Below are 24,966 nucleotides of genomic sequence, written 5' to 3'. Positions count from 1 at the left end.
AAAAAATAGAAACAATTTTACCCTCTGGAGTAGGGGTTAGGCAATGCTCTCAGACTGTGACTGGAAAAGCTGGGATTTGAAAAACTGCCAGAGAAGGAGGTTTAGGCTTTGCTGACCTGAGCAAACAGCTCTGATGCTGGGACTAGTGACCAGCCCAAGAGGAGAAGGCTTCTCTGTAGCAGGGCAAGTTTATGAGGAAGCTTCCAACCTTTCTTTGGCTTTCCTGCATCCCAGTCCCCCTCTGGTTCGTTGTCTTTCACCCTAACTAAAACTTCTGCCCTGGTGAGTATATGCATTACTTCAGATAATGCATAATATCCACTATTTGCCTGGTTATTTACCATTTACAAAGTCTTTTTTATATTTTATAAAGCACTTTCATGTATATTTCTCATCTGTACTTTGAAATGCTTTGACTTTTGACCTCTACTTTATATGACTTTTATTACTGAAAATAAGAACTCCACCACAGATACCAAAGCTAATAGATAAACCAATAAATATCTGGGACCAAGTGTCAAGGACATCACATTGGCCTGGCAACATGGACCAAACTGCTGGTTAAAGGTTCTCATGTGGGCAGAATGGAAGTTTGAGGATCTCAGTTATCGAATTCAGCAATATCTTTCTGAAAAAAGAAAAGCAAGGTGGCACTGGAAAAGCATTTACCACTCAAAGACTTTCAGAGGCACCCATGCACATGAAATCAGCAATGAATATTTGTGAGACAGATGACTTTATTTTTAATGTGGTATGTTAGTCTTTAGAGATGTGGAGAAATCCTTTGTTTGCCAGAGGATGCTTTATTAGAAAAAGTTGTCTTTAAATCATATATTTAATAAGGTACAACAAGTCTAAGTCAGGCAGAAAAATCTCTCAAAAGGAGAATTTGCCACATAGTTTTTAGGGCTTAATAAATGTTCGTAAATATAGTTGGAAATTTTTTTGTTCCACTTTTGTGATCAACGTTATAATTTTTGTGATAGGAAATAGCATTTTTTAATTCCTGATGGCCTCCCTTTTGGCTATCAACCAGAAATAATTTGGTCGTAACTTGGGGCTGTTGTGTCTCGACTTTATGGTTTAGGAAACAGTCTGAAATTGGTTAAGTGACCTTGTGCGGCTGGCAGCCCATACAGGCTAATCAAAGTTGGCACATGAATTGCCGCCTGTTTGGCATCCCTATATTGGCAGTGTAATTCAAATGAGCTGATGATTTCCCTGGGTTAGGGTTCTACAAACCAGGAAACTGGATGATACGGGCATAAGGAGAGGTGTTATTAAGGCCAAGCTTGCTCTATATCACATTTTTACGTTAGATTCTTTGCCCAATACTATTTTAATGTCAGAAATAAGAAATCAGGTGGTTAATCTACAAAATTATACTTTTAGAAACACTTACTTTATAATAGTGGAATATTTTCAGACCTTCTTAAATGGGTAACTATCCACCTCCAACTAGCTCATTCATCAAGACTTGCACACAGATATTCTATCCCTAAGCCAAGGGAAGTCTGCACATAGTGGGCCTGAAATTTTTTTTAATTAATTTTTTTATTATAGTGACATTGGTTAACAAAATCCAGCAAGTTTCAGGTGTACAATTTAACAGTAAGGCATATATATATATATATATATATTGCATTGTGTGTTCACTGTCCATAGTTAGATTTCTTTCTGTCACCACATATTTGAGCCTTTTTATCCCATCTACCTCACTCTTCCCCTTTCCTCCCCTACCCTCTGGTAACCACTAGGGGCCTGAAATTTTTAATGGAAAAATGTTGAGCAGATAATGCCAAAGGGAGTTTGATAGTGTTGCTCAGAAAATAACAATTATGTCACTGTTTCCTGTACACTGGGGGAGACCATCCAGGTCCTTTGGTGTTGCTTTAAGAACTACTTAGAATTTGTTCTTTTCCTAAACAAGTCAGTTAACACGTCCCCTCCCTCAATATAAAAGCAGAGCAAAAATCATACAGAAAGAGAGAAGTCATTTTAAGAGAGTGGCAGCTGTAGCTGGCATATTACAGAAAGCACCTTGAAAGTGAACAAAGCTTCTAATAGATAACAACAGCAGTAGTTAAGCTATGAAGGTATGGTTAATTTGTTCTTGGTCTGACATTTGACCTATTGCAGAGAGTCAAAATTTTCAGTGGTGAACATAAGTCTTGACTCATTTCCTTCCAAAAAAGATTGATGTAGCCACTGAAGAGTATTAGCAAAAAGTACAGAGTGAGTTGACAGAAATGGAAAAGTGGATGGGCTCATATTAGACCAAGGCATAAATGTTTACATTAGCTTCACCTAAGGTTACATTTATTACTTAGTAATGAGTGTCATATTTTATAATATATAAAATTATATTTTTGAGTCATTTTTGATGGTATTTATAATTTTTATATATACACACACAAACACACATTCTGCCTTATTCCAGAAAGGACTTAAAGCACCTGCATATGCATGTGCTTACGTGTGTTTTTGGATGGATGGATGGATGGATATGTCTGACAGATCATTTGGGTAAGGTCAGGTGAGGCTAGCATGTGAAGTTAGACAATACCTCTAGGAGGTTTATACAGGTCGGACTCCTGATTGTTAGAGAATATTCTGAGAGCTTATAAATCATTTTGCCATGGTCAGGGATACTGACAAACACAGATATCCAAACATACTCCTTGCTTCACATAGGGTCCAGAAGTCCTGTGAGAAAGAAGTGGAATCCATTCGAGAGTTACAGTTCAGACATGCAGAAATTGAACTTATGGACTGTGACCCTTAAAGAAGAGATTGAAACCAGAGTCAGTAGGACATTCTAGTAGAGCCAACTGGACTGAGCATGAAGATTTGATTGTCCTGAGGGAGGAGACTTCTAGGGGCAGCTGACCTTGGCCACCTTGGCTTCCAGCCCCTTCAGAGACAGTATGTGTGCCTGGGAAGAGGAGAGCCATGGTGTAAAGGAAAGAAAAAAACCATGTCACTAGGGGCTACCAGCTCTATCTTGGGAACCCTTTACCCCTTGGTGGAGTGGCGTGAATAGGGCCACTGAAACAGATGGAAAGCTTTTGCTGCAGACTCTGATTAAATGTGAGACTAACACCCCCTCAGCTCTAGGGAGACTTCTGAAACTTGGGTAACCCTGGTCATACATGAGTGTGTATATACATTTACATTACTAATTCAACAATCCTATATTTAGTTCATTTCACAGCATCAGTGCACTTATTCTCAAATCATCTCTCTTTTTTTAAAGAATAAAGTTAAAAACAAAACAAACTTAGTTATTGTAGATTTGTGATTCTTAAACCACAGCCTGCATCGGAATCACTTGAAGAGCTTGTTAAAACACAAGTTGTTGGGTCTCAACCCCAGAGTTGCTGGTTCAGTAAGTCTAGGATGGGCTTGAGAATTAGTATTTCTAATAAGTTTCTTGAGGATGCGGATGCTGCTGATCAGGGACTATACTTTGAGAATCACTTCTGTAGATAATTTTCTGGATCTGATAGTTTCTAGCTGAAAATATTCTAGAGATTGTCACATGAGATAGCAGTCCCTTTCGTAAGAGAGTATCTTAATAAGGTGCATTCCTCACTAGGTAGCCCTTCTAAGATTTTCCAAAAATTTTCACATCTAATAATAACAAGTCTAAGAAGACTCCTTCTCATGTCCACCCTCAAATCCTTTATTTGATGAACACCCTTATAAAATCATGTATAATGAATATTTTCAGGTGTAGTAGGTAAATGCTGCACTCTCCTCCTCTGAAAACCACATCAAAATTACAACAAAACTATAGAATAGCCATCATTGGGAGTTGCTTGAAGTCTAGCTGAACAGAAGTCCTACAACTTGGGACACACAGAAGAGGTCAGTAGGAGGCTGGTAGGAGGAGCGGAGACGTGAAAGGGGCTGGTCCTATTCCTGTGTGTGGTGGTTGAGAATCAGGAAAAATATCTCAGTTAAGGAGATCCCTCCAGAAAAGTGAAGTGTCCCAGCCCCACACGGGGTTCCCCAGCCCAGAGTTTCAGTGCTGAGAAGTCTCCACAACTTCTAGCTGTGAAAAACAGCAAGGATTGTGGCTGAGTGAGAAGAAGAGCCTCTGAAGTCACAGACATTCCTCTTAAGGGGCCCATGTGAAGACTTACTTGTTGACAGATTCATTTGCTCTGAGTTCCAGTGCTACGGCAGCAGTTTGGGAGGCGCCAGAGACATATGGGTAGGAACTGAGTTGTCTGGCTTTGGGGCAAGGGCTGGAGGGGCAGATTTCTCCCACACAGAAGGGCTGGCAAAGAGCATAGTTCCTTTGCTGAGCCCTCCTCTGCCCAGCTTGCAGATGCAGGAGGCCACCATATCTGAGTCTCCATCAATCAGGCTAACACTGGTCACCCAGCCCTGGTGATTCCCTGACACCTCGTCCTACTTAATTTGCTGGCCCACTCAAGCTGCTTTCAGTGACTTTTTCATACAAATGACCTGTCTTGGCTCATGTTGTGGACCTACCTAAAATTTCTCAAAGATTTACAAAATCTAAGCAAGCAACATTTGGCCTCAGCATACCCCTTACCTCTTGCTGAGTAGCCCCAAACCTGGTACTAGCAGCAACAAGCCTCAGTTTGTGGCTTGGCCTCTTGAGGCACATCTTGAGGCATACTACCCAGTGTGGGTAGTGGCCATCTGTAGAGTGCTTGGTGGCTCATGCCAGGTGGCTCCATGCAGGGCCCTGCAGCATGGCCTCTCCCAGGAGGCCCTGGCATGCACTCTTGGTGGCTGGCTTTGGTCTGAGCCGGAGCACCACCTGGGGTCATGTTTGAGGATGACACACCCATAGGGCAGACTGAGCAGGTACCAGAGCTCTGCTAAAACGAATTTTGCTCTGTAGGGTCAGTCCCTGCTCTACAACTCCTTGACTTTAGACGTGTCCAGTCCTCACAACCAATCAGACTGAGCGTCAATCCCTCCCATTGATGTGCAAACAGGAACCAAGGCTCAACTACAACAGGAGGGCACACACAACCTATACAAGGGACATACTTGGAGCACCCGGCTCAGATGACCAGTGAAGACTGTGCTACTAGGAATCACAGCACACCTACCACATGAAGCCACTCTACTAAAACCGAGAAATATAATAGCCATATCTAATATATAGAACAAATGCAAGTAGAAAGCCAAAATGGGGAGATAAAGAAACATGCCCCAAATAAAAGAACAGAACAAAGCTCCATAAAAAGAACTCAACAAAATGGAGACAAGGAATCTACCAGATGCAGAGTTCAAAACACTGGTTATAAGGATGCTCAAGGAACTTGGGAGAGTAGGTGAACTCAGTTAGAACTTTAACAAAGAGATAGAAAACATAAGAAAGAATGAGTAAGAAAAGAAGAATACAATAACTGAAATGAAGAATAACTTAGGAGGAATTAACAGTAGATTAGATGAAGCAGAGAATCAAATTAGCGATTTAGAAGATAAGGTAGCAGAAAGGACTCAATCAGAACAGCAACAACAACAAAAAAAGAATCCAAAAATTTGAGAATAGTTTAAGGAGCTTCTGGGACAACATAAAGTGTACCAACATTCGCATCATAGGGGTACCAGGAGGATAAGAAAGAGAGCAAGGAAGCAACAATCTATTTCAAGAAATGATGACTGAGAACTTCCCTAACCTAGTGAAGAAAATAGACATGCAAGCCCAGGAAGCATAGAATCCCAAATGAAATGAACCCAAACAGGCCCACACCAAGACACATCATATTTAAAATGCCAAAAGTTAAAAATAAAGACAGATTCTTAAAAGCAACAAGAGAAAAGCAATTAGTTACATACAAGGGAGCTCCTATAAGACTGTCAGCTGATTTCTTAACAGAAACTTTTGCAGTCCAGAAGGCATTGGCATGAAATATTCAAAGTGATGAAAAGCAAGGACCTACAATCAAGATTTGTCTACCTAGTAGAGCTATTGTCTAGAATTAGAGGACAGATAAGAGTTTCCCAGACAAAAGAAGCTAAAGGAGTTCATCACCACCAAGCCAGTATCACAGGAAATGCTTGAGGGACTTCTTTAAGAAGAAGAAGAAGAAAAGAGAAAAAAAGAGAAAAAATATGAATAATAAAATGGTAATAACTACATACCTAGCAACAATTACTTTAAATATAAATGGATTAAAAGATACTTCAGTGAAAAGATAGGGTGACTGAATGGATAAGAAAGCAAGACCCTTACATATGCTGCCTACAAGAGACTCACTTAAGATTGAAAGACACACAAAGAAAGAAAGTAAAAGGATGAAGAAAGATGTTTCATGAAAATGGAAACAAACAAACAAACAAAAAACTGGGGTGGCAATACTTACACCAGACAAGATAGACTTTAAAACAAAGATTATAACAAAGGACAAAGAAGGACTCAGTAATCCCACTTCTGGAAATTTATCTGAAGAAACCCAAAATACTACTTCAAAGGGACATGAGAATCCATATGTTCATTGCAGCATTATTTACAATAGTCAAGATATGGAGGCTACCTGGGTGTTCATCAATAGATGAATGGATAAAGAAGAGATGATACATATATACAATGTAATATTACTCAGCCATAAAAAAGAATGAAAAACAAATGCCATATTATTTCACTTAGAAGTAGAATCTAAAAAAGAAAATAAACAAACAAAACAGAAACGAACTCATAGATACAGAGATACATTTTGATGTGAAGAGGGTTAAAGGGTGGGTGAAAAGGGGAAGGGATTAAGATATACAAATTAATAGTTACAAAATTATTATGGGGATGTAAAGTATAGCATAAGGAATATAGTCAGTAATATTGTAATAACTATGTGTGGTGTCAGATGGGTACTATATTTATCAGGGCGATCACTTTGTAAGTTATATAATGTCTAATCACTGTGCTGTACACCCGAAACTAAGATAATATCATATTCCAACTGTAATTAAAAAATTTTTAAATTATTAAAAGTAAAAAAAAAACATTTTTGAACTAAGAATGATTGATTGGAAGGTAATTTGTTGAACATAGAAACAGAGTAAATGGAATTGATAATTTTATGGGAACTATGCCACAGTTTGTGATCCCCAAATCTAGATGTATCATCTGATACATGGTTTAATACATGTTTTGAAAACATAACAGTATGTTTTAAATTAAAACTCTTTCAAGAACGTCCTGGACATATGATTGTATTATATATAAGCCATTCATTTATTCATTCTTTAATAAATACATGTGGAGTCTCATGCCAGGGATTGGACTAGGTGCTGTGTTTACGGCAATAAGTAAGGAGTAGGCAGGATTGTGACTAGTTGAAACACATTCTGGAGCCATATTGCTTGGATTCAAATTCCAACTCTGTCGCTTACTAGCTTGGAAATTTACTAAAACTCTTTGTGCCTCAGTTGCCTCATCTGTAAAATGGGAATAATAATTGCACCTATCTGATATGAGTGGTATGAGAATTAAACGAGTTAACATTTGTAAAAAGGAGAGAACACTATCTGTTATATCATATTCTTTTTAAAAGTTATCATATAAATACACCAGTCTTGTCCTTGAGAAGCTCACAATGCTAAAATATAAAGAGTGATACCTAAAGAAAGCAAGTTTCAATAAAATGTAATAAGTGCTCTATAAAGGCATGAGTGACCTGCTGGGCTTTTTTTGTTGCATAATAGAGTATGGTAACTCTCTGGGGCTGGATGGCATGTGCTTGTCACATAGAGCTTCCCTCAGTAGGACCACGCTGGAGAAAATCCAGCAAGTTTTTATGCTTCCTTTTTATAGCTCCTACTATAAAACAACCTCCAGGATGTTAACATATAATTACCATAAATGACTTTCAAAGGCCTTCCTATCAAACTTAAATGATAGTGAAACTTGTTTAGGAGACCACCTGGTTGAACTTCATATGGCGGAGGGGCAATTTATGTAAAAATAGGACTGGGCAACTGTTCTGCAGTTTCTGCAGGTGAAACCCTAGGTGGGGCACCAACTGAATTAGATGTGGCAATAATCTTAGAAGTAGGGCGGACAACGTATTCCGGTTTGCATGAGACATTCCCTGTTCTAAAACTGAGGGTTTTACTTGCTAGGAACCCCCTCACAAAAGTGTTAAATTATTACTATCATTTTGATAGGAAATGGAAGCTTTTAAAAGAAAATATAAAACAAATATGCTATATGTCAAAAAATTTTAGGCTTCATAAAAAAAGAAATATAACTATTGGGCCCCTTGGATTGGAGACTACTAGAAAGTATAGTAGAAATCAACAGGCATTTACTTTTTTTTAAATTAAGTTTATTGAGGTAACATTGATTAATACAATTATATAATTTTCAAGTGTACATTATAATTTGACATCTGTATATTCTATTGTGTGTTTATCACCCAAAGTCCAGTTTCCTTCGGCTACCATATATTTGATCTCCTTTACCCACACTGACTTTTTATTGAAGAGACACATGTGTTCTTGTCCTTGATAAGTTACAATCCAATAGGGGAACAAAAAAAAAACAGTAGAAAGTTAAATCAAAATACATTCACATATCAGTTTAAGAGACAATAAGAGAAATGATGTTACAAAGTGGCTAATGGCCAAATCAATTTTCTGTTCTAGAATTGCTATGGGAATGGAGTTCAGAGGAAAGGAAGAGTCCTCACTGGGGCTAGAACATTTACAGGAAACTTTACAAAGTGGTTCTACTTTACACTGGTTTGGAAGAAGTGTGGGATCTTGATATAGAGATGAAAAGAGGAGCCACTACAGGCAGATGGCATAGCACAGTAAATCCCCAGGACTGGGAGAAACATAAGGCAATTCCAGGGGACAGGGAGGAGGGGGAAGGAGAGAGGAAGACGTGCAGTGGGATAAAGTTAGTATTCGTTCAAAGTTCCAAGATGGCAAATATACTCTTACGCATGGGTTGGAGGACTGTCAACTTTCTTTCCCTGGCGTGAAGAAATACTACCTTTCTCCCTAAATCTTTCTATTTCCAAACCTTAAACATAAAACAGTATAGTAGCTCTTTGTTTCGATTGTGTTGGTAACAAACCACCTAAAACTTCCTGTGGGCTTCCTCAGCGCAGCAGGCCTTCCGACACAGCAGCTGGCTTCCCTTGGAGTGTGGAGTACGAAAGCAGAAGCTTCCAGGCCTTCGTAAGTTCTGGGCCCCGAACTGGCCCAGCATCACTGTTGCCTCATTCTATTGGTTAATGCATGTCACAGCCATCGAGAGTCAAAGAGAAGAGACTACATACACAAGGGTGCGAATGCCAGGAGTCAAGGCATGGCTCATGAGGTTACTAGTGACAGCCTCCCACACTCTTTTTTCGGTTTCTATTGTAAGGCTCCTCAGTCAAAAACCTGTTCACGACACAGAGGTTTTACTTAACATTTAATTTCATGCACTTCTGCTTAGCGGAAGAAGGCAGCCAGCAATCTCCCCATAGGGAGAGCAGAACCTAAACAGAAAGTTAGGTTCTGAAGCTGTGGGGAGCAGGATGGGGGTGGGGTGGGGGTATGCAAGCCCAGGACAGAGTATCCGGAAAGGGAATCCAGTGTTTGGATCTGAGACATAAAGGCTGGATAGCTGCCCATGTCCTTCTGGCAGGGGTGCAACAGGATTTTTGCTTACATCTGGAGGAAAAGGTACTGGAAGCAGAGAATTTGCCTTAGTCATCCACAGAGCACTGTACTACTGGCTGCTGTACTGCTGGACATTTGAGAGCTCCCAGGAGTAAAGTCAGACTCTGGCAAGATTGGGAATATTTGAGGCTAGGAGAGTTGTCATGATTTCTTGAGTCAGTTGATGCAAGATGAATTTTTCCATGTGTTATACTGAGAGTTTCATAGAATTATTGACAGTAACTTTTTGACAGTAACTTTGGCTCTCCTTTGCCTTCCTTCGCCCCTCATCCTCCTTTTTTCAAGACAGCAGGTACAGAGTTGAGTTTTAAACAAGCACCTACCTCAGAACACATTCTCATCAATAGTCTGTGCAGGGCCCTTCTCTTTTTTAAAATGTGCTTTTCCTCATTCACATCAGCCACTCACTCCCATCTCCTGCCCACTGAGGGACCCCATTCTGATGTGACTGAGATGTACTCTTGAATATATATATCCTTGTAATATATGTAGCTTTCTTCTGTGTTTGTTCTTAATATACATAAGCAAGAAAGAGGAAGAGGAAAGTATTATGGGAAAGTCCAGGTGAGCTGTTTCTCTCTTTTGAGGAACTTTGCAGATATCCTACTCAACAACTTCTGTTTCCACCTTGTCAGCCAAAACTTTGCCACTTACCCCCTCTTTTCCACCTGGGAGGCTGGAAAAAGTAACTGTATTTACTGAACATATTGAAATTTGCAGTAAAATAAAGGTTTATTAGTGAGGAAGAGGAGGAAGTGGCTGTGGGTAGACATCTAGCTGCCTCTGTCACCTATAAGAATGAAGAAGGGACTGGCAGAGATTTCCTGGTCTCTAGGAGTCCCTATGCAAAGATGGAGGCAAGGAAACAGGAAGGCTGGAGAAAGGAGGCTGGCTCAGGTCCATTCTATCTGCATTCATTTCCTTAAAAGCAGAAATCATAAAAAGTGACCACATGGGACATTCATTATAAATGTGTTTTCACCCTAGGGGGAACATAGCCAGATGATCTCGGGATAATTTTAGAAGCAAGGGAAGAGCAGGGAAGTGGTAGGGATGGACAACTTGTAAACATGAACTACAAGTGAGGGGGAGGTGGGGATTTATCTTTCACATTTCATTTTCTTTCTACCTTCCTTATAAGTGCAACTTAACTTCACTTGAAAAATATCCCCAGCATGTTGTTTAAATAAAAATGTTTATAAATTAAACTCAAACTTAAAGGTAACGAAGAATTTTTGATGAATATTTTATAAAAGTCACCATGTAAACCCAAGTGAAGGAGAAAAGAGCTAAACATTTCAAGGCTCTAAACTGAAAAACAAACAAACAAACAAACAAACAAAAAAAACAAGAAAAACTCGCTGGTACGATTGTGATTGTGATGGTAATTTTATGTGTCTACTTGACTGGTTGCACGTTGCCTAGATTAAACTTTATTTCTGGTTATGTCTGCGAGGGTATTTCTGGATGTTAGCATTTAAATCGGTAGACTCAGTAAAGTAGATTGCCTTCCTCATTGTGGGTGGGCTTCACCCCCTCATCCAATCCACTGAGGGCCTGAATAGAACAAAAGGCAGAGGAAGGAGGAATTTACCCTGTTTTTTTTTCCTGCCTCACCATTGAGCTGGAACATCTTATTTCATCTTCCCCGCCTATGCACTAGGATCTATACCAGTGGCTGGCTCCCCTGGTTCTCAGACCTTTAGACTCAGACAAAATTACACTATTGGCTTTCCTAGGTCTCCAGCTTGTAGATAGCAGATCATGGGACTCCTCAGCCTCCACACTCATATGAACTAATTTCTCATAAGAAATCACCACAAATCTATGTCCGTGTCCTTGTCCGTGTCCGTGTCTGTGTCCGAGTCCGAGTCTGAGTCTGTGTCCATGTCTGTGTCTGTATCTATATCTCTAATATTTATCTTATTGGTTCTGTTTCTCTGGAGAACCTAATACAGTGATATTTGGAGGGAACTGCTGTTTTCATTGTCCTGATTCTAAGATGTCAGTAGCAGCATTACAAAAGACTCTTGATTTCTTTTCAATGTTTTCCCAGTCTAGACAGTGTGGATTTATTCTTTCACACCTATTTATTCTCATACCTGCAGTTGTCTCTCAGGCACAATGAAGGGACATTTCACCCCTGCCCAGTTTCTCCCACTGTGAAAACCCTGGGGGAAAACTTGCATTTCAAGCTCTGGCACTAAAGTCCTGCTAACTCTATATCGAGACGAACTAGTGATTAAGTTGTTTCCCTGATATAATATCAACAAGCATTTCTTCACCTCCTGGCAAGAGCTTACTTCACCATGCCAACATACAGGCTGAGAAATTGGCAGAGCCATTGGCAGAAAAGGTGAAGTTGAAAGAGGAAGTACAAGTAGGATGTTACACCACATGTCTTCTTCCTGAATCCATTTCATTTTGAGATGCTAAGTTTCCAAAGACACCTAAGTACAACCAATGACTATATATTTGTTTCTAAGCTACACCAAGGGCCAAGGGCATACATAACTTGTTCAATAACTGGGACAGAGCAGAGCTGAGATGAAGTCAGAAATTGGGATCCTCTTCAATCCATTCAAGAGGACCTGATTAAATGAAGAGAACAATGGGTTGCTCTGGCAGAAAATTAGATCCAGCCTTGCTAGAGCCATCACTTGCTTTGGAGAGTGAAAGTGACTTCCTGCAGTAATTAGATTTAATTCAGTGTTATCTTCTCATCAGAAAACCCAAGCTTCCACATGGCTTGCCTCCATACAAATGGCTTGGCTCCAACAAATCTGTCTTTTCTCATTGCTCTTGGCAATTGGGTGTAATTTCTTCTAGCCAACTTATAGGTATTACAGTCACATAATTACATAGTTCTCTGCATCACAATCCCAGGAAGCAATTTGATGAGTTGGCACATGCTCCAAGGTTTACTTCTACTGCAGTCCATCTCAGTTCCCTTCTTCCCTAGAAAAGCACCAACTAATCCAGGACAGAAAACCACTGCCAAGCAGGCCAGGACAATTCTCATAACACCAATAACTACTGCAAGGAATAGGTGGGAGGGGAGAGGGCATCTCTGTTCTCTTTCTCCAGTCTTGCCAGAGCTAGACTAGATCCTGTTTTTGCACAAGTACAGGAGGTCCTAGGCAGAACTGCAAAGTCCACAAAGAATCTGCACCCAGACTTCTCTATTTGCTTTTCTCTATACAGGGAGTCCCCCTTCCAATCTCCAGGTACTTGTTACTTTCTTTTGCTCGATCTTATTCCTTCTTTCGGTCACCCAAGCATGATAACAACTCAAAATATTATTTCTCCTAAACATGTATCCATTTTAGCGATGATCAAAATCTCAGGTTAAAGGAATGGAGTATTGACAATGGAATACCAACATCATCCGGCAGGAGCAGATGAGAAGGATCTGCAGGGAACTGCTTGGGTCCCTATAATTATGCCGTGGAGGCAAAGGTATAACCTACCTGCACCAAAACCATACCTATCTGCAGGCTTTGGGGGAAAATGCCTGACTTTGTTTTGGGTTAGATCCTACACTGATTCCACAGCCCTTAAAGGAGTTCTCTGTGATCTTATAACCTTATAATTTCTAGTGATTAACAAACAAATGTGCCTACTAAGCTCTTCCAAAGGCTACCTTCCCCTTACCTCCATTTTCTCCTCTTCTCTGTCTCAAACACATATGAAGCACCCACTAAATGGATTGTGCTCATGGATCAGCTTACCTCACTCTGGATTTGTGATAATTGAATATGAAGCTCAAGTAAGCATCAAATGGTTAGATCCATTGGATATTTATTGAGACCCTCTGTATTTCAGGTACTATGATAAGTGCTGGGGAGCCAGAGGTAAAAAAAAGTCATGGTCCTTACCACAAGGAATGTATGGTCTAGTGTGTACACAGATATGAGAACAGATAAAAGACATTGTAGACTGTGATGGTTAATTTTACATGTTATTTTGATTGGGCCGTGGTGCACCCAGATGTCTTGTTAAACACTATTTCTGAGTCTGTGAGAATGTTTCTGTATAAAATTAGCTTTGGAATCAGTAGACTGAGCAAAGCAGATTGTTCTCCCCAGTGTGGGTGGGCCTCATCCAATCCATTGAAGGCTTAAAGAAATAAAAGGCTGATGAAGGCAGACTTTTCTCTCTCTCTGCCTGGCAGTCTTCGAGCTAGAATGTAGGTCTTCTCCTGCTTTTGAACTTGGATTTAGACTGGAACTTACACTATTAGCCCTCCTGGTTCTCAGGTCTTCAGAATCAAACTGGAACTATACCATTGGCTCTCCTGAGTCTTCAGCTAACTGACTGCAGATCTTGGACTTCTCAACTTCCATAATCATATAAGCCAATTTCTTTTAGCAAATCATTATATATATATCTTATTGGTTCTGTTTCTCTGGAGAACCCAGACTAATATATAGCCCAGACAAATTTCACATTTCTGAGTGTGCAAGAAACAAAACTTTTCTAATTTTTGCTATAAGTAAGCTTAAATTTTAGTTTGAACCCAAATTCTGCCTGATGACAGAAATATAATCTTAATCAATTGGGTTTTCTCAGCCAATCAGACTTTTGTCTCTCTCCTCTTCACTCTAGGGTTGTATATCAATTCTGAGGGCTGTTTCAGGACATTCTGATGAGGAAGGAGAAGATTAGTTGGTGTCTGGGACTTAATGGCCACATTCTACCAGGTTCTTGGTTGTTCTTCATCTTTCCCACTGGAATCTTTTGAGGTGATTTTATTTTCTTATCAGATCATTGGTCAGGAGGTCCAGATAATTATCTGCTGCTATGTCACATCTTTCCAATGATAAGACTTCCCTTCAGGCTCCTCTGCTCTCTCGCTTACCTTCACATCTCTCTTAGGACATGGGGAATTCTTGGCTTTTGTTCAACTGACTTTGTGGCTCTGGGAAAGGCAGTGGGGCTATATCAAGTACTCTTGGCTTTGATACACCTTCAAGCCATTTATATTCTGTGCCCATTCCATGCTGGGTGCAGGCAGATGTTATGACATGTGTTCCATTCAGGAGCAGGTTCTCTCTCCATTGAGAGATGCCAGACAACTTGGAGGTTCTATTATTTCCCCTCACTTCACCCTCAGACTCATCATACTTGTTCTTGCTCCTTACCTCTGTCCAGAGGATCTTTACCTCTGCTAGAGTGGGAAAAACTCATTCTTACACAAGCATACATTTTTTTTTTCAAATTTATTGATGATAGAAATATCCGAGTGCCCCAAACTTGTGGGGATTTTAGCTTCAGATACTAAAAATCCAGACATTGATGATGCTTAAAAGAAAGGCTTTTGAGACTAAAGACATTTCCTCTCAAACTACTGCCTCTGGCATGAGTTTTGCAGTCTATTTTTAAAACAAAAAAACCGAGGCATTGATTCTGTCCTTTCTTGTCTGCATTTCTGCTCTACCAACTCTATGCCAAGGACAGTGAATACAGAATATTCTCACTACTGCCCAAATGGAAGTAGAGTGGAGGCAGTACAAGATTCTGGGAATAGAAAATGTTGGATAATCACAGTTTGATCTGTTAACATCTGCACTAGAAAAGTTAAAATTAAAAAGACTGGTAATAATGAGTTGCCAAGGATGTGGCGTTAGATAGACAGACAGACAGACAGACAGATGATAGATAGATAGATAGATAGATAGATAGATAGATAGATAGATAGAGAATAGATAAATGATAGATATGATATTTATCTATCATATTTATTTATTTAATATCTACCTATTTATCTATATATTTGCTTGCTTTGGGGAATATTAATTGGAAAATTTCTTATTGTTTTATGCTAAATCTAAGCACGAGCATATTTCATGAACCAGCAATTCCACTCTTGGGTCAATATGAACTGGGTCTTTAAATTCACTGATAGATAGGTGCAAGAATTTTCTAGCAGTATTATTCATAATAGTAAAAAACAAATAAACACACAAAAAACAAACCGGGAAAAATCCTAATGTCCATAATAGTAGAATTAATAAATGATGGTAGTCACACAATGGAATGCTACTCAGCAATTAGAAAAAAACTACAGCTACATGTAACAATATAGATAGAGCTTAATGACATAATGTTGAGCAAAAGAAGCTAGATATAAAAAGATGTGATTTTATATGATTTCATTTACATGAAGTTCAAAAGGAGGCAAAACTAATCTGCGGTATTAAAAGATTAGAGGTTACTTTTGGAGGGTATTATCTGGACAGGAGGGGCCATAAAAGAACCTCCTTACTATCCAATAGTGCTGGATAGTGGTGCTGCAGTAGTGCACTACTGCAGTAGTGCACATTGAGTTGCACACTTTGTTTTGTGCACTTTTTTATCTATAAAATATAACTTACTATCAAAGAAAAAATATATAACTTAATATATCAAAATATGATCCTGACTCACAATCTATGCTGTCAATGCTCTAACAATAGTATGTGGATGATGCAATGGGCATGGAGGAGGAAGGACAAAACCTGCCTTGGGGAATCAGAGAAGAGAATGCTTGAACCAGGACTTGAAGGGATGGTAGGCATTGCCCACTAGGCATCAGAGATAATCAAACACACAAAGGCAGGGTGGCCTAGTATACTTGGAGTTACAAAGAGTTGGGTATTTCTGGAGCATAAATGCAGCAAGGAAGAATTTATAAAAGTATGAAATTGGTGTAAGATAGGTAGAGAAAGACCACATCATATTATCCTGAATGGGGATCCACTGAAAGTTAATGAAGGATTGACATACACAGCTGCTTTAGGGGGCATTGTGGTGAATGGGTGGTCAGGGGCTGTCTGAAGTCAGGGATATCAGTAAAGGGGGCCTGGTGTTTTGTTCATGAGAAAAGTGATAAAAATTTTTGAAGAAAAGAAGGCAGTCAACAATAGGAATGGAGAAGCAAAGGTAGTTCTGAGAAAGATTTTAGAGCCTTATAGCTAGAACTTGACTGGATGTAGGGTCTGTGGGAAAGAAAAGAATCCTCAATGATTGCCAGTTTTCTTGTTTCAACATTTGAGTAGATGGATATGCTATTCATTGAGATAGGTGAAAACAAAGAAGAGCAGGTGTTCAGGGGAAGATGAGGAGCTCAGCTTTGGATATGCTAAACCACAGGTACTTACAGTCATTCACTGGGAACCACGCAGTAGACAGTTGGATAGTAGGTTTGTAGTTAAGGAGAGAGGTTGGTATTGGAGATTAAAGTATGGTTGGTAGGTGAAGACAGCAAAAAAATTTTTACTCTCAGGAAATGAATAGCATCAAAAGGAAAAGAGGCCAAAGAAGGCCAATAGCTGCAAGACTTGGGTATGTAGTAGAAAGGAGCCCACAAAACAAACAAACAAACCCAAACAATGACAAAAACAAAAACAAAAACAAAACCCACTTGAGAAATGACCAGAGAGATAGGAAGAGAATCAAGAGTGAGAGGTGACATAGAAACCAGGGTAAATGAAAAAGGCACATTCCCACTACTGAGGAGCTTACAATCCACTGAACCAGTTAAACAAGGAGGAAATGCATCTCAGGGTGCAAGGAGATTGTAGTCTGAGCCAGAGTTAGAAGATCTAGGGATTTCATTCTGGTTTTTCCACTTTTATACAGTTCTCCCAAGGCCTAAATTCTCTTTCCATAAAAACAGACAACTATAAGATTAGCCTATTATATATAATAATATAATTATATGAAATATAATTAGCAGGGTTGTTTTTCTAGATAAATGAAGTTGTGTCTACAGGATCTTTGAAGTCATAGGGAAATAGGGCAATCACATTTTCTTTCTCATCATTTTTTCATTATCTGTAAAATTAATAACTTTAACATTTATTATCTTCATTCTGAACTGAAAAACAAAACTAGAACTTAAGTTTCTTGACTCCTAGATATAACCTTTGAGGAACAAGTTTCAAATGACCACTATCATTCAGCCACCCACATCAAATGTGTTCAAATTTTTTTTCACATAATGAAATAGACAACCACGTTTTAGCAAATACAATGCTAATGCTCACATTTTAAATATGAGAAATCCATACTATCTTTTGAATAGTTTTGATTTCTAGCCTTGCAGCTTCTAGAATTCATCAATTTTTAGAAAACATTGCCACAGGTTCAAATGCTTTTTTTTTTTTTTTGGTCTTAAAATATTTAGTAAGTATTATCATTTGTCTGGGCTTATTCAATAATTTAGCAGGTACACCTAGGGAAATTTGGACATTGTCCTAAGGCATGAAGCATAAAACTGTCTGACTACTTCATGAGAAAAATTCTGAGAAATACTCAGGAACTAGAAAGAAACATGTGAGTGTAGCTCTCCCCTCCCCATTTTTCACCCAAGTTTAATATAAGTAGATATTTATAAAACATTTATCATCATAGTGTGCTTTTCATTTGTTTTTCTATGTCAGCTTGAGTCATTCTATTATTGAGAGGTGCAGTTAGTTTTCAAGTACATTGGATTATTTATAAATCGTGATTTGCAATGGCATCATCACCTACATAGTGACCACTTATCGATAAGAAAATTCTATTAGATCTCTATCTGCAGAAATATTCCTGTCATTCTTTATGTTTGGAATAATTCATGGCCACAATAATTCTCATTAAATGGTGCTAAAGTTATGAAACTACTACCAACCTAGAAATATTTGAGTAGAATTATCCTCATCTTTGTTGAGAAGTTTAAGTGTTTAGTGACCACTTTGATACACCAGAGGATGTAATGTGTTGTTGTTTCTAAAATTATTTATTTTATTTTATTTATTTATTTTAATTAATTGCAAGTATACAGTACATTGGTTAGATATCTATAGAGCTCATAAAATGATCCCTTCAATTGCTCCCTCCCCCGTGACCCTCCACCTAGCCAACATATTAATGCTAACTGCATTCCCTATGTTGTGCTCCCCATCCCCATGACCATCCATCAGCTATTAATTTGTTCTTTAACCCTTCACCCCATTCTCCCAGCCTCCTAACCTTCCCCCCACGTCCATCACCAAATTGTCCACTATATTTGTGAGACTGTTTTTGATTAGTTTGTTCTTTTCATTCCTTAGATTCCACATATAAGTGAAATCATATAGTGTTTATCTTTCTCTGTCTGACTTAAGTATTCCAGGTCCATCAAAGCAATATCTTTTTCCAACCCCTTCCTTTTAGTCTGTGTGTGCCTTTAAATCTGAAGTGAGTCCCTTGTAGGCAGCATGTAAGGGTCTTGTTTCCTTATCCTTTTAGCCGCTCTATCATTTAGTTGGAGCGCTTAATTTTTTTCCATTTGAGGTACTTGTTGATAGGAATGTAGTTAATATCATTCTTTATTTCTGCTTTTGATACATGTTTTTTCTTCTTAAAGAAGTCCCTCCAACATATCAACACTTGGTGGTGATAAATTTCTTTAGCTTATTTTTGTCTGGGAAGCTCTTTATCTGTCCTTTGACTCTAAATGATAGCTTTGCTGGATAAAGTATTCTTGGTTGTAGATCCTGGGTCTTCATCATGTCGAATATTTTGTGCAAGCTTTTCTGTCCTGTACAGTTTCTTTTGGGAAATCAGCTGCCAGTCTTATGAGTGTTTCCTTGTCGGTAACTATCTGCTTTTCTCTTGCTGCTTTTAAGATTCTCTCTTTGTATTTAACTTTTGGCATTTTAATTATGATGTGTCTTGGTGTGGACCTCTTTGTATCCCTGGTTTTTTGGGTTTTCTGAGCTTCCTGGTCTTGTATGTCCATTTCCTTCACCAGATGAGGGAAGTTTTCCATCATTATTGCTTCAAATAGCTGTTCAACATCTTGTTTTCCTTTCGATACACCAATCAGATGGACATTTTTACCTTTAATAGTGTCCCATATGCTCCTTAAATTTTTTTTTTATAGTCTTGGCATCTTATCTCTTGCCATTCTGATTGAGTATGCTTGGCTTTCCCATATCTATATAGGTCATTCTATCTTCTTCTTTATTCACTTTGTTTATTCCATTTAATATACTTCTCATCTCAGATAATGTGTTCTTCATTTCAGACTGGTTCCTTTTATAATTTTCATTTCCATTTTTGTTTTTTTTTAAATCTCTTCATTGAAGTTCTCACTGAATTTATCTACCCTTTCCAAAAGTTCATTGAGTATCTGAACACTAGTATTATAACTAGTGTTTTGAACTCTACATCTACTGAATTACTTGACTTCATTATTTCTGGATCTCTGTTCTGTTCTCTCATATGGTTTCTGCTTCTTTGTCTTCCCATTTTGGCTGCCTTTTTGTGTCTGTTTCTATGTACTAAGCAACGGTCTGAAGTCTCTTGGTCTTATTAATGTGGATTTGTGAAGTAGGTGTCCAGTGGCACAGTCCTGGAGAGGCTCAGCTGCAGGCCAAATTTAGGCCAAGCCTATGTCCCTCCAAGGCCACCTGTTAAGATTCAGCAAGCAATCCACAGATGCTGTGCTTACAGCTGCCTCAAAAGGCCACATTGGAAACCGAGGCCAGCTGCCTCCAGAGTGATTCTAGGTGCTGCTCAACAAGAAGAACTGACTCGCTGAGGATATACCTGGATGTGGCTTAGGTGGGGCCCAAGTTGGGGGAGGTGAGGTTTCAGGGAATACTCTGTGCAGAGCGACCTCTGTTATCCAGTTTGATGATGTCACAGCTATGGCGGTGCTGTGTCCATGCACTGGTAGCATAGAGGGCTCAACAGGGAACAATGGATACCGCTGGTACTTCTGTAGAGAGCGATTCTCTCCTCAGCTCTCACTCCGACAGTGTCTCCCTGTAAGTCGCTGGTGCCCCCTGCACGCAGCTGAATCGGCACTGGTGCTCAGAGTGAGTAGGTCTGTCACCACGAAAATCCTCTCACGGACATTGCCCCTTTAAGAGGCTTCTGCCGCAGCTTCGTCTCACTCAGTCGTTGGAAACTGGACAGCCTCATGTCCTAGACTTGAGTCCTTGCCCTGTCCTACCTTCTGCTGTTGCAGGGTGACTTCTTGGACTTCTCCCTAGTTGTATGTTTTGTTCATCTAGATCCCAGGCGATTTTTCCTTGATGTTTGCTCCTTGTTTGCCAGAGAGATAAACAGAGCCTCTATTATCTATGCCATTTTTTTTTTTCCTCTTGAAGATGTCATGTGTTTGAATATACTTTGTAAACTACAAAATGCTCTGTTGATTGTTGCAGCAGCAATAGGGCAGCTAGAATTGAGTTTTCGCCTTGTTCGGAGTGTTTTGAAGAGTACCTATCTATAGTAAGTTCTCAGTGAATATTTGGTGAATGAATGGATAGTTGAGCGAATAGACAGAAATTGTCTTCCTATAGACTTTGTGAGTTGTGGACCAGGAGTAGAAGGCCTGTGTGAAGATCAAGATAATGGACCTTGGCATGATGAGAGGGAGCTAATTGTCAGAAGATGGTTTATCAGCAACAAGTGATATACCCTTGCTATTGCTTTTGAGTAATTGGAAAATGGCTATACATGTGTTTATTTGGGTAAATGCAGATAGAATACTATCTTCTTGCTCTATGTTGCAAGAACATATCTTAGGTAAGACAGTCACACAATGTAACCATTGCCCCAGTAATGATTCCCTTAGGTACTGGTCAGGATGAACTTGCCTTATACCATGTTGTAAGATCAGATTAGAATAAAATTTTAATTTAAATCTAGGAGTACAATATACTCTATTCTGCTACATTTATATTTTATTTCATAATCATATTTCTAGTTTAATTTTTAACCTTTTATATGTGTGTGCTTCTTTTCTTTCTTTCTTTTTACATTTGCAAAACTTGAAAAAATTCCACCCACAGTATTTATATATAAGGAGGCTGTTTCCTTCACCAACACAGCATAATCTGCCTTTTGAATCTCTACCAATACGTTATGTGAAAAATGGTCTCTTGATACTTTTTTTCTTCTTGATACTTTAATACACATCTTTTATTATTAGTGCTGTGGAATATCTTTTTATATGTTATTGCATTGATTCCTTTTTTAAAAATTGAGGTATAATTGACATGTAACATTATGTTAGTTTCTGGTATATAACATAATGATTCGATATTTGTATATATTGTTAAATGATCATCAAAATAAGCCTAGTTAACATCTATCACCATACATAGTTACAAAAATTTTTTTCCTGTGGTAAGAACTTTTGAGATCTACTCTTTTAGCAAAATTCGAATATGCAATATAGTATTACTAACTTTAGTCACTATGCTGTACATTACAAATATACTTGTAAGTCTGCTTACAAAACTTTTAATGTAATGCATTCTCTTTCCTGAGCAGGCTTCTTTAATTTAACCAACTGTCTTACTGTAATAGAGAAAGACCACAATCCTTAGAGTTAAGCATGGAAGGAGGAAAGAGTTTCCCTGTGATCTAATTTCAGGGCCAAGCTCTCCTGCGAAGGCTCTGAGCTATACCAAGACTGCTAAGAGGATAAGAAAGTAATGATACTTTGTGCTGGAAGCTTAACTATACACTGGCCCTAATGTATTTGAAATGTTGAAAGGGAAACAATTTTACAACTTTAAGTAGGTAAGAGATGAAAGGTAGAAAGTTTGCCTCTGAGGTAAATTTTTTTCCTTTGAATTTCATGAAGGACAAAGGCTCTGTTTCAGCTACCTATACTTGCATAACAATGTACTCCAAAACATAGTGGTTTGGGGCCTCTCAGGTGGCTGCAAACAGTGGCCTGGCTGAAACCTTCAGGATGCCATCATTCACATGTTTGGAGTAGGGATGGGCGGAAGGCTAGGACCTTGTTCTACATGACCTCTACCTTATGTGGTCTGTTTAGTGGGGTCGCCAGATTTCTTACATGGCAGCTCAGGGCTCCCAAAAGTACAAAAGTAGAAGCTGCCAGGACTTCTTTAGGCTTAGGCCTAGAACTGGCATAATGTCACCTCTGCCACATACTATTTGGTGAGTCATAAGACTAGTCCAGATTTTGTGTTAGAAAGGACTACTCAAGGGTTTAATACCAGGAGGCATGGTTCACCAGGGGCTCTCTTCAGAGAATGGCTACACTTCATTCTAGAATGGATGGGTTTGATATGTATGGTCCAAGAAGCTAAACCGACCTGAACGATAATGTATAAATTATAGACAGCACGTTATTTCTTAGTTTTAGAAAAGGTATGCATATGTATTGCTTTGAAAATAGTTGTTCATAGGTGATCAAGCCACAAGACTAAAAATGACTGGAGGGTGTTCTCTTGAAATAAACTAGATTGGGTTTGCTGTGCTTGACCTTGTGCTAGACTGTGATCCTATAGAAGAATGAATTACCTAGACTTCTTGAGAAACTGTTTGCCCATTTGGGGCAAGGTTACCCTTCCCTGCTGGTAGGGAATGGGACATTTCTGCTGTCAATCATTCTGGGAAAAGTTAGATCCTGCAACATGAGACAAGGCAGCTGGAAGGGGGCTTTATACTGTTGTGAGTAGGCAATTTCTTCCTCTGCTTGGGTCTGAACTCCTGGAGGGAAGATGTGTGCAAAGATTCACTCATTGGGTTAGGAGAGAAATAAACTTTAGTTGCTTTACTACATGATTTCAGGATGGGATTTAAACAAAGCTATTTTCTACGGAGGGCTACTGTGGAATTTTCTAAACCTGGGGAGTTTCTTGGCCTGTGTTATAATTCCCCTATGTTAACCACCAGATTCTAGAAAGTCTTCATTAAACATTACAACCTGGTTTTAGCTGGTAGTCTGTAAAAATAAGGGAGGGCATTTTAGGAACCTCTAAGGGAGAGATGTGGCCAAGCAAATGGTGGCTCAGGATGGCTCAGACGTGGGTGATCACTACTGAGCAGGCATGGCATAACTGGAATGGATTTAGGAGCAAGGAAGCATTTTCCAGGAATTTCCAGTGATAGTGTAGAAAACATGGTAACAAAAAACAAAAAAACAAAAACCCAGTCAAACAAACAAGCAAACAAACAGAACTAGATTTTCTAAAAGCAAGCTAATTGAGGGCTTAAGCCAATGTAATTTGGCAATGAGAAGCAAAAGTAGCATTATTTGTAGTCTCTAGTAGAAAGAGCTAGGCTAATACACTTAATTTACAGTATATATGTCTATCTATCTATCATCTATCATCTATCATCATCATCTATCTACCTATCTATCTATCATCTACTTATCTAAGAGTATATATGTGTATTGGTATGTAAAGGGATTTAAGAATTTCTAAGATATTTACTTATAGTAATTATTTTTTTGGCATAATTCCTTTAAATTAAATCCCCCATGCAAGTATTTGACAGCCAAGAGAGACTCTGAGACAATCTATTGTTTTTTTTTTTGTTTTTTTGTTTATTTGTTTTTTGTTTTTTCTTTAAGTGTTGTTGCAGAGTGTCTTCCAATCACCAGCTACTGAGCAAGCGGGAATGGAATGGGTACCTCCGCCAGGCTTGTATTCCCTCCCATCTCCTAAACTGGAAGAATATTAGCCACTCTCCAGATGCAATCCTGGGAGGTCAACAATCTATTGTTTTTAACTTTGAGCTCCCTGAATACATGATAGCTTTTAAAAGTTGTAGTCAGAGTTAGCCCTAAAGCTGGACAGAAAACTATAGCAGACCACCTTGGAGTCCTGGAGGCAAGCTTGTCTAGCCCCTCTAATCACGCTCTAGTGATAATCACGCTCAAATTTCCCCTCCTGTCTGTGTTATCCTTTTTGTGTTCTACTAGTACTATGAGTAGCTGAAGGCTGAGCTTTGTTTTTGGGCTTGCACTGACATCTGAGCTCTGCCACTTCACTTCATCCCATCATCTCACTGTATCCTTCCTGAATTTTATCATGGTTTGCTTTTTGTTCTGGTTTCATAGAGGCAATTGCTACATCATGTTTTAAAAATTCAAGATGAAATATTTGATCACAATTATTGTCTGCTTCCTAGCAATATTATTCCAGGGTATATTGCTTGTTTACCACTTGGTTTCCTGCTCTTTTTCATTTTTTTTCCTTATCGTACCTTTGCATAGGTTCCTGTGCTCATTTCTTTTATATTATTTGTCATTGCAGGAGAAGAATTTTTCCTTAATGAGCTATTTACAGCACGTTTGTGTGTAGGAGCGTCAGGCTAGCTGGATTTTTTCGTTTTATTTAATTTTTTAAGTTAAGTTTATTGGGGGGTAATATTGGTTAATACAATTATATAATTTTCAGGTGTACCTTATAATTTGATATTTGTATATTCTATTGTGTGTTTACCACCCAAAGTCCAGTTTCCTTCAGCTACTATATATTTGATCTCCTTTACCCACTTCACCCTCCTCCTAAT

At 38.8% G+C, this 24,966-nt stretch overlaps 1 non-coding gene across 1 annotated transcript; it reads right to left on the bottom strand.

Moving 5' to 3' along the window:
- Window positions 1-24,022: 24,022 nt before the first annotated feature.
- On the bottom strand, window positions 24,023-24,161 carry LOC120588701 (small nucleolar RNA SNORA7). The gene has a single exon (XR_005649285.1). It is a non-coding gene; the product is annotated as a small nucleolar RNA SNORA7 (small nucleolar RNA).
- Window positions 24,162-24,966: the final 805 nt, after the last annotated feature.

Source organism: Pteropus medius, unplaced genomic scaffold (assembly GCF_902729225.1).
Source record: "Pteropus medius unplaced genomic scaffold, Ma_sr-lr_union100, whole genome shotgun sequence".
In the NCBI taxonomy this organism is placed as follows: Eukaryota; Metazoa; Chordata; class Mammalia; order Chiroptera; family Pteropodidae; genus Pteropus; species Pteropus medius.
This window is presented reverse-complemented; position numbering and strand designations above follow the sequence as displayed.